We start from the raw sequence: 8,403 nt of genomic DNA, 5'->3' as shown, positions 1-8,403 counted from the left end.
TTTCACTTGACACCTTCACGCCACAAGCACATGGTTAGGGACAGCTTGGTTTAGCCACTTAGGCCAGGATTTTGTTCTTTTAGGCCCTCCTATCCATTAATGCTCAAAGCCTTGAATCCTTTTTATTTTACCTTTGCCTTTTGGTTTTAAGGGCTACTGGATTTTTGCTCTTGCCTTTTGGTTTAAAGAGCTCTTGGCTTTTTCTACTTGCTTTTTCTTTTTCTTTTTTTTTTCGCATATGTTTTTTTTTTCTGCAAGCTTTTTATTCACTGCTTTTTCTTGCTTCAAGAATCAATTTTTATGATTTTTCAGATTATTAATAACATTTCTCCTTTTTCATCATTCTTTCAAGAGCCAACAATTTTAACATTCATAAACAACAAATTCAAAAATATGCACTGTTCAAGCATTCATTCAGAAAACAAAAAGTATTGTCACCACATCAAAATAATTAAACTAATCTCAAGGATGAATTCGAAATTCATGTACTTCTTGTTCTTTTGTAATTAAAACATTTTTCATTTAAGAGAGGTGATGGATTCATAGGACATTCATAGCTTTAAGACATAGACACTTGACATTAATGATCATGTAGTAAAAACACAAAAAATAATTAAAAATGAAGCATAGAGATCGAAAATAGAAAAATTAAATAGACAAGGGGATTAAGGAATGGGTCCACCTTAGTGAGGGTGGCGTCTTCTTCCTCTTGAAGAACCAATGGTGTTCTTGAGCTCCTCTATGTCTCTTCCTTGCCTTTGTTGCTCCTCCCTTATAGCTCTTTGATCTTCTCTAATTTCATGGAGAATGATGGAGTGCTCTTGGTGATCGACTCTTAGTTGTCCCATGTTGGAACTTAATTCTCCTAGGAAGGTGTTGATTTGCTCCTAATAGTTTTGTGGAGGAAAGTTCATCCCTTGAGGCATCTCAGGGATTTCATGATGAGGAATCTCCTCATGCTCTTGTTGAGGTCTATGAGTGGGCTCTATTGTTTGCTCCATCCTTTTCTTAGTGATGGGCTTGTCCTCATCAATGAGGATGTCTCCTTCTATGTCAATTCCAGCTGAATTGCAGAGGTGACAAATGAGGTGAGGGAAGGCTAACCTTGCCAAAGTGGAGGACTTGTCAGCCACCTTGTAGAGTTCTTGAGGTATAATCTCATGAACTTCCACTTCCTCCCCAATCATGATACTATGGATCATGATGGCCCGGTCTATAGTCACTTCAGACCGGTTGCTAGTGGGAATAATTGAGCGTTGGATGAACTCCAACCATCCCCTAGCCACTGGCTTGATATCATGCCTTCTTAGTTGAACCGGCTTGCCTCTTGAGTCAATTTTCCATTGAGCTCCTTCCTCACATATGTCCATGAGGACTTGGTCCAACCTTTGATCAAAGTTGACCCTTCTAGTGTAGGGGCGTGCGTTTTCTTGCATCATTGGCAAGTTGAACGCCAACCTTACATTTTCCGGACTGAAATCTAAGTATTTTCCCCGAACCATTGTAAGCCAATTCTTTGGGTTTGGGTTCATACTTTGATCATGGTTTCTAGTGATCCATGCGTTTGCATAGAACTCTTGAACCATTAAGATCCCGACTTGTTGAATAGGATTCGAGAGAACTTCCCATCCTCTTCTTCTAATCTCATGTCGGATCTCCGGATACTCACTCCTTTTGAGCTTGAAAGGGATCTCAGGGATCACCTTCTTCTTGGCCAAAACTTCATAGAAGTGGTCTTGATGGACCTTTGAGATGAATCTCTCCATCTCCTATGACTCAAAGGTGAAAGCAATTGCCTTCCCTTTCCTCTTTCTTGAGGTTTCTTTGGCCTTAGGTGCCATTAATGGTTATGGAAAAATAAAAAGCAACGCTTTTACCACACCAAACTTAAAATGTTTGCTCGTCCTCGAGCAAAAGAAGAAAGAAAATAGTAGAAAAAGAAGAAAATGGAGTAGATGGAGGAGAATTGTGTATTTGGCCAAGGGAGGAAAGAAGTGTTTATGATGTGTGAAAATGAGGTAGTGTTGAGGGGTTTATATAGGGGTGGGGAAAGGGTTAGGTTTCATGTATTAGGGTTGGTTCTGGGAGGGAAAGGATTTTGAATTTGGAGGTAGGTTTGGTTTTTGGGAAAGAGTGGATGGATGTGATTGGTGACGGGTATTTGGAGAAGAGTGTTATGAAAAGGTGTGAAGATGAGAGAAGAAGAGGTGGGGTAGGTGGGGATCCTGTGGGGCCCACAGATCCTGAGGGGTCAAGGACTTAGCATCCCTGCTCCATTTAGGCATGCAAAACGCCCTTAGAATGCACTTCTAGCGTTAAACGCCAGGTTACTGCTTGTTTCTGACGTTTAACGCCAACTTTTCTCCCATTTCTGGCGTTAAACGCCAGTTTGGTGCTTGTTTCTGGCGTTTAACGCCAGCTTGATGATTCTTTCTGGCGTTAAACGCCAGTCTGCTGCTTCTTACTGGCGTTTAAACGCCAGTAAGCTCTTCTTCAGGGTGAGCTATTTTTAATGCTGTTTTTCATTCTGTTTTTGATTTTTCAGTTATTTTTGTGACTTCACATGATCATCAACCTAAAGAAAACATAAAATAGAAATGGAAAATATATAGATATAATTAAATAACATTGGGTTGCCTCCCAATAAACGCTTCTTTAATGTCAATAGCTTGACAGTGAGCTCTCATAGAGCTTCACAGATAATTAGAGCAAGGTTGGGACCTCTCAACACCAAACTTAGAGTTTGAATGTGGGGGTTTTGTTTGACTCTGTATTGAGAGAAGCTTTTCATGCTTCCTCTCCATGGTTACAGAGGGAGAACCTTGGGTCTTGAATACAAGGTAGTCCTCATTCAACTTAAGGACCAACTCTCCTCTGTCAACATCAATCACAGCTTTTGCTGTGGCTAGGAAGGGTCTGCCAAGGATGATGGATTCATCCTCATCCTTCCCAGTGTCTAGGATTATGAAATCAGCAGGGATGTAAAGGCCTTCAACCTTCACTAGCACGTCCTCTACTAGTCCATAAGCCTATTTCATGGATTTTTCTGCCATCTCTAGTGAGATTCTTGCAGCTTGTACCTCATAGATTCCCAGTTTCTCCATTACAGAGAGTGGCATGAGGTTTATCCCTGACCCCAGGTCACACAGAGCTTTTTCAAAGGTCATGGTGCCTATGGTACAAAGTATGAAGAATTTTCCGGGATCTGATTTCTTCTGAGGTAATGTCTGCCTCATTAATGCACTCAGTTCATTGGTAAACAAGGGGGGTTCATCCTCCCAAGTCTCAGTACCAAATAACTTGGCATTCAGCTTCATGATTACATCTAGATACTTAGCAACTTGCTCTTCAATGGTGTCTTCATCCTCTTCAGAGGAAGAATATTCATCAGAGCTCATGAATGGCAGAAGGAAGTTCAATGGAATCTCTATGGTCTCTGTTTGATCCTCAGATTCCTGTGGTTCCTCAAGGGGAAACTCCTTTCTGTCCAGAGGATGTCCCATGAGGCTTTTCTCATTGGGACTCACGTCCTCCTCACTCTCTCCAAGTTTGGCCATGTTGGTCATGGTTATGGCCTTGCACTCTCTCTTGGAATTTTCTTCTGTATTGCTTGGGAGAGTACTGGGAGGAGTTTTAGTAATCTTCTTACTCAGCTGACCCACTTGTGCCTCCAAATTTCTAATGGAGGACCTTGTTTCATTCATGAAACTTAGTGTGGTCTTGGATAGATCAGAGACTATGGTTGCCAGGCCAGAATAGCTCTGTTCAGAATTCTCTATCTGTTGCTGAGAAGATGATGGAAAAGGCTTGCTATTGCTAAACCTATTTCTTCCACCATTATTATTGAAGCCTTGTTGAGACTTCTTTTGGTCATTCCATGAGAAATTTGGATGATTTCTCCATGAAGGATTATAGGTGTTTCCATAGGGTTCTCCCATGTAATTCACCTTTGCTATTGCAGGGTTCTCAGGATCATAAGCTTCTTCTTCAGAAGAAGCTTCCTTAGTACTGTTGGATGTAGCTTGCAATCCATTCAGACTCTGAGAAATCATATTGACTTGCTGAGTCAATATTTTATTCTGAGCCAATATGGCATTCAGAGTATCAATTTCAAGAACTCCCTTTTTCTGAGGCATCCCATTATTTACAGGATTCCTCTCAGAGATGTACATGAAATGGTTATTTGCAACCATTTCAATGAGTTCCTGAGCTTCTTCAGGGGTTTTTAGATAAAGAGATCCTCCTGCAGAATGGTCCAATGACATTTTTGACAACTCAGACAGACCATTATAGAATATACATATGATGCTCCATTCTGGAAGCATGTCAGTAGGACACCTTTTGATCAGTTGCTTATATCTTTCCCAAGCTTCATAGAGGGATTCTCCTTCCTTCTGTCTGAAGGTTTGAATTTCTACTCTAAGCTTGCTCATCTTTTGAGGTAGAAAGAATTAGGCCAGAAAAGCACTGACCAGCTTATCCCAAGAGTTCAGGCTTTCCTTAGGTTGTGAATCCAACCATGTTCTAGCTTTGTCTCTTACAGCAAAAGGGAAAAGCATAAGCTTGTAGACCTCGGGATCAACTCCATTGGTCTTGACAGTGTCACAGATTTGCAAGAATTCAGCTAAAAACTGATGCGGATCTTCCATTGGAAGTCCATGAAACTTGCAATTCTGTTGCATTAGAGAAACTAATTGAGGCTTAAGCTCAAAGTTGTTTGCTCCAATTACAGGAATTGAGATGCTTCTTCCATAGAAGTTGGAAGAGGGTGCAATAAAGTCACCAAGAATCTTCCTTGCATCTCCACCATTGTTATTAGGTTCGGCCATGTCTCCTTCTTTTTCGAAAATTTCTGTCAGGTCCTCTCCAAAGAATTGTGCCTTAGCTTCCCTTAGCTTCCTCTTCAGAGTCCTTTCAGGTTCAGGGTCAGCTTCAACAAGAATGTTCTTATCCTTGTTCCTGCTCATATGAAAAAGAAGAGAACAGAAAAGAAGAGGAATCCTCTATGTCACAGTATAGAGATTCCTTTATGTGAGTAGAAGAAGAGAAGAATAGAAGAAGGAGAAGATAAGAATTCGAACACAGAGGAGAAGAGTGGGTTCGAATTTTTGAGTGGAAGAGGGGTGTTAGTAGATAAATAAATAAATAGAAAGAGATGAGAAGGGGAAAAATTCGAAAATTAAATAAAATAAAAAATTATTTTTGTTTTTATTTTAAATATTAGTTATAATTCGAAATTTAAAAAGAAAAATTAAATTAAATTAAATTAAAATTTAAAACAATTAGTTAATTAAAAAGGAATTTTGAAAAAGAGGGGAGGAGTTTTCAAAAATTAGAGAGAGAAAATTAGTTAGGTGGTTTTGAAAAATATATTATTGAAATAGAAAACTTTTAAAATCAAACAAAAAGTCAAGTAGTTAATTGAAAAAGATTTGAAAATCAATTTTAAAAATATAAGAAGTTAGAAAAGATTTTGAAATTAAGTTTTGAAAAAGATATGATTGGCAATCATTTTGAAAAAGATTTGAAAAATAATTTTTAAAAAGATTTGATTTTGAAATTAAAGTTAATTACTTGACTAACAAGAAACAAAAAGATATGATTCTAAAATTTAAAGATTGAACCTTTCTTAATAGGCAAGTAACAAACTTTAAAATTTTTTGAATCAATCACATTAATTGTTAGTGAAGATTTTGAAATTATGAAATGAAATTAAGAAAAAGATTTTGAAAATTATTTTTAAAATTTTCGAAAATCATAAAAGAGAAATGAAAAAGATTTAATTTTTTTGAAAAGGTTTTGAAAAGATGGGATTTTTTAATTGAAAATTTGACTTGACTCATAAGAAGCAACTAGATTTTAAAAATTTTTGAAAAAGTCAACTCAAATATTCGAATTTTATGAGAAGAATAAGGGAAAGATATTTTTTATTTTTGAATTTTTAATGAAGAAAGAGAAAAACAATAAAAAGACTCCAAACATGAAAATTATGAATCAAAACACACAATGCATGAAAGAACACTTTGAATGTCAAGATGAACACCAAGAACACTTTGAATGTCAAGATGAACATCAAGAACTTATTTTTGAAAATTTTTAGGAAAAGAGACACATGCAAGACATCAAACTTAGAAATTGACAATGTTTAGACATTAACAAATTGAAAATGCATATGAAAAACAAGAAAAGACACAAAACATGAAAATGCAAAGATCAAACAAAGAAGTTCATCAAGAACAACTTGAAGATCATGAAGAACAAAATTCAATGCATGAGTTTTCGAAAATTTTAATGAAAATTAAAAATATGCAATTGACACCAAACTTAAAATTTGACACTCTACTCAAATATGAAACACAAATTTTTTTTTTGTTTTTCTCATTTTATAAAAAATTTTTGTATTTTTCGAAAATTATTTGGAAAAAGAAAAATAAGGATTTCAAAATTTTTAATGAGAATTCCAGGAATCATGCAATGTTAGTCTAAAGCTCCAGTCCAGGAATTAGACATGGCTTACTAGCCAGCCAAGCTTTCAGTGAAAGCTCCGGTCCAAAACACTAGATATGGCCAATGGCCAGCCAAGCTTTAGCATACAAATCAGGCATACAACAGCTGATCAGATGGGAGTCCACGGACTCTTGTGACGATAAGTTGAAATCTCGGTCCAAAAGAATTAGACATGGCTTCACAGCCAGCCAGATTTCAACAAATCATCATGAAACTCTAGAATTCATTCTTAAAAATTCTGAAGAACAAAATAATTTTTTTTTTCGAAAATAAAAAGAATAAAATCAAAAAGCTTAAAATTAAAATAAAATTACCTAATCTGAGCAATAAGATGAACCGTCAGTTGTCCAAACTCGAACAATCCCCGGCAACGGCGCCAAAAACTTGGTGCACGAAATCGTGATTGTTCATTCCCAGCAACGGTGCCAAAAACTCAGTACGCACGTTCATAATCTCAAGTTCTTTTTCACAACTCCGATACAACTAACCAGCAAGTGCACTGGGTCGTCCAAGTAATAAACCTTACGTGAGTAAGGGTCGATCCCACGGAGATTGTCAGTTTGAAGCAAGCTATGGTCATCTTGTAAATCTCGGTCAGGCGGACTCAAATGGTTATGGAGATTTGATAATTAAAATATAATTAAAACATAAAACAAGATAGAGATACTTATGTAATTCATTGGTGAGAATTCCATATAAGCGTATGGAGATGCTTTGCTCCTTCTGAATCTTTGCTTTCCTACTGCCTTCATTCAATCATTCATACTCCTTTCCATGGCAAGCTGTATGTTGGGCATCACCGTTGTCAATGGCTACTTTCCATCCTCTCAGTGAAAATGGTCCAAATGCGCTGTCACCGCACGGCTAATCATCTGTCGGTTCTCGATCATGTTGGAATAGGATCCACTGATCCTTTTGCGTCTGTAACTACGCCCAACACTCGCGAGTTTGAAGCTCGTCACAGTCATCCCTTCCCAGATCCTACTCGAAATACCACAGACAAGGTTTAGACTTTTCAGATCTCAGGAATGGCCGCCAATAATTCTAGCTTATACCACGAAGACTCTGATCTCACGATCAGGAGGCTAAGAGATACACGCTCAATCTAAGGTAGAACGGAAGTGGTTGTCAGGCACGCGTTCATAGGTTGAGAATAGTGATGAGTGTCACGGATCATCACATTCATCATGTTGAAGTTCAAGCGAATATCTTAGAATAGGAATAAGCTTGAGTTGAATAAGAAAACAACAGTACTTTGCATTAATTCATGAGGAACAGCAGAGCTCCACACCTTAATCTATGAGGTGTAGAAACTTCACCGTTGAAAATACATAAGTGATGAAGGTCCAGGCATGGCCGAATGGCCAGCCCCTAAACATGATCTCTGAACATAAAATATCCAAAAGATTAACGAGAGATATAAAATAAATCACTAAAAGTAGTTTTTATACTAAACTAGTAGCTAAGGTTACATAAGATAAGTAAATGATATAGAAATCCACTTCCGGGCCCACTTGGTGTGTGCTTGGGCTGAGCATTGAGCTTTCATGTGTAGAGACTCTTTTTGGAGTTAAATGCCAGGTTGTAGCCTGTTTCTGGCATTTAACTCTGATTTGCAATCTGTTTCTGGCGTTTAACTCCAGAATAGGGTAGGAAATTGGCGTTTGAACGCCAGTTTGCGTCGTCAAAACTCGAACAAAGTATAGACTATTATATATTGCTGGAAAGACCTGGATGTCTACTTTCCAACGCAGTTGAGAGCGCGCCATTTGGGTTTTTGTAGCTCCAGAAAATCCATTTCAAGTGCAGGGAGGTCAGAATCCAACAGCATTTGCAATCCTTCTTCAGTCTTTGAATCAGATTTTTGTTCAAGTCCCTCAATTTCAGCCAGAAATT

At 37.7% G+C, this 8,403-nt stretch overlaps 1 non-coding gene across 1 annotated transcript; it reads left to right on the top strand.

Moving 5' to 3' along the window:
* Positions 1-4,319: 4,319 nt before the first annotated feature.
* Positions 4,320-4,427, top strand: LOC148549206 (small nucleolar RNA R71). Its single transcript, XR_015897988.1, has one exon. It is a non-coding gene; the product is annotated as a small nucleolar RNA R71 (small nucleolar RNA).
* The last annotated feature ends 3,976 nt before the right edge of the window (positions 4,428-8,403 follow it).

Source organism: Arachis ipaensis, chromosome B8 (assembly GCF_059453495.1).
Source record: "Arachis ipaensis isolate K30076 ecotype BB chromosome B8, ASM5945349v1, whole genome shotgun sequence".
Classification (NCBI taxonomy): domain Eukaryota; kingdom Viridiplantae; phylum Streptophyta; class Magnoliopsida; order Fabales; family Fabaceae; genus Arachis; species Arachis ipaensis.
Note: the sequence above shows the minus strand (reverse complement) of the source record. Positions and strands in the feature narration are given on the sequence as shown.